This window comes from Miscanthus floridulus, chromosome 19 (assembly GCF_019320115.1).
Source record: "Miscanthus floridulus cultivar M001 chromosome 19, ASM1932011v1, whole genome shotgun sequence".
Classification (NCBI taxonomy): domain Eukaryota; kingdom Viridiplantae; phylum Streptophyta; class Magnoliopsida; order Poales; family Poaceae; genus Miscanthus; species Miscanthus floridulus.
In genome coordinates this window covers 50,533,908-50,536,304 of record NC_089598.1, presented here as the reverse complement: position 1 = coordinate 50,536,304, position 2,397 = coordinate 50,533,908, and the positions used below count along the sequence as shown (strand labels likewise).

The 2,397-nt window shown below is 39.3% G+C and overlaps 1 long non-coding RNA gene across 1 annotated transcript; it reads left to right on the top strand.

The window, feature by feature from the left end:
• Window positions 1–201: 201 nt before the first annotated feature.
• On the top strand, window positions 202–1,819 carry LOC136529790 (uncharacterized). The gene is made up of 4 exons (XR_010777418.1): window positions 202–510; window positions 868–900; window positions 1,177–1,266; window positions 1,541–1,819. It is a non-coding gene; the product is annotated as an uncharacterized lncRNA (long non-coding RNA).
• The last annotated feature ends 578 nt before the right edge of the window (window positions 1,820–2,397 follow it).

Here is a 2,397-nt window from a genome sequence, read left to right as displayed (position 1 = left end):
CTCTGATGTTATTATCTATTCTAACCATTTAGCTGTGGTTGTACCTCAACTGCATCTGGTTGTACCTTTTCAGAAAGGATGACTATTGTCAACACAATTCATTTTTGCTTGTGAATTTTCTAAACGCTCATGCAAATATATCTCTTTGCCCGTACTAATCCATCTTCGTTTTTATTCTTATTCATAGGACAAGCCCTGAACTTCTGCTGAATCCGGTGAGGGAGACTTCTTTGATAGTATCTTAAATTCAGTTTACAATCCTTCATTAATGACTTTTATTTCCTTTTTGGAAACCACACATTTTAATATGTACTTCCTCTGTCCACAAAGGAATGCAATTCTTGCTTTTCGAGAAGTCAAACCATTTGAACATTGACTAAATTCTCGCTTTTCGACTAATATTTTGAGAATTGTGACACATACTTCTACATTTATCTACAGGTATGCTGCAATGAAGGAGACAAATGTTTGATAGAGACTTCAATCAACTCTATACATATAAGCATGAAGGTACTATGGAGAACTTTGTTGGTCATTTCAATGGTTTTTGTGGTATCACTGCTGATATACACTTGATATATTTATTTGAACGATATTGTGATTTGTTTGTGTTACAAATGTATACTTTGGTAACAAAATTGTTAGAAAATATTCTTGGTACAAACTAAAAAGGTGGAGAGGATGGGACAATGTTCAATGCCTGCTCACATACGTTGCATCTGCATGTGTTTAATACGTTTTGTCAGGCAACCATTTGCCATCTGGTATATATTCATAGCTTCTAGTTGAGTTGACAGGTTAAGCAGGCAAATGAACTGGATAACATTCTTACCAAGTTCCTTAGATTTTTTTTGTCAATGATGGCAGAGGCATTCGAAGTGTTGAGGAGAACCAGTTCAGGTATTGCAATTTCCAACTTAAACTGATTACATTGAGTAGTGGGTTTTATGCTCCAGCAGTTTAGCTTTCCTAGGAAACATGAACTATCTGTAAAGCACATGGATACATCTTTGAAATGTTAGATTTTGGGATGGATGGAGTACTAGTTTTTTCTCTCACTGTCTTGCCGTATTTCCCACATAATGATCAGTTTTATCAGCATAATTGTTTATCCCTTTATTAGAAATCCAAATTGTTTATAACTGAACCGGTGCCTAAGTATGCCTTATGTTTCAGGGCCATGATATAAGTTTCCTAATAACAAACTACCATAGCGAGGACATGAATAAGCACAAGCTCATAGATTTTATCGCGCAATTTATGGAGGTAAGTTGACATGCATAAGCATAAGCATGGCCTTGAGTTTGTCGCTTTTACTTTGGTTGATATATGCAAACACTGTATGTTAGCACATACTTCATCCATCCCAAATTATAAGACACTTTGGCTTTTCAAGATTCATAGATTTTTCCATGCACTTGATATACACTATGTCTAGATACATAGTAAAAGCAATGTATCTAGAAAAATCAAAACGTCTTATAATTTGGAATGGAGGGAATATATGCGTACTCACATCATTTGCTTACATGACCTCCAGGATATTGACAAGGAGATCCGCGAGCTGAAGCTGTGAGTAAACACTCGTGGCCCATGGCAGGCTAAGTGGAGACTGAATTCTTGAAGCAGTTCATATGACCCCGAGCAGTAGTCAGTGTTGATTATTGCAGCCTGTGACTACGCTGTCATTTTGCAGCAGCTTAAGTTGTCTTTACTCATATTTTTTGGTTTAGTATAAATGCCTTGTGAAAGATGCATTCGTGGCTCTGGACCACCTAATTAACAACTGACAATTGCAGTACCAGGCTGATATTTTTCATATGAGCAAATCTTGTATTTTTTTTCTTTTGCTTGAAAGGAGAGCTGATGTTGACTACATTGCTTTTTCTCTGGTCTGTTGGTGTTGTGGCACGGAACCATAACGACTTGCCCTATTCGGTGGAGCTCTGGTTAGTTCCAGCTCCTTTGGGCACTATAGTACTTATCCACTTTGATCTTTGTTTTCCTCAAAATAAATTAGGAGTTGGTGAGCCTTTTTTCCTTCAACGGTTTCGACTCCCAGAATAGTTGAAATGCAAAACCTTTCGCATGAGCAGCCGTGGAGCTTAGCAGATGCTTCTGATTGGTCGTTTCCCTGCCACTACCGGAGGCGGATTCTTTGCCGAGTGCCTGAGGCACTCGGCAAAGGCCGATATACACTCGACAAAGGGCGCTCGGTAAATAGTTTCTCGACAAAGATCTCTTTGTCGAGTGCACTTTATCAGGTCCGACACTCAGCAAAGAAAAGTGGCCGTGACGACGAGCGCCACCGTGACGGCGGCTTTGCCGAGTGTCAAGGTCAAGCACTCGGCAAAGGTACCCGATTTGCCGAGCGCCATTGACATAGACACTCGGCAA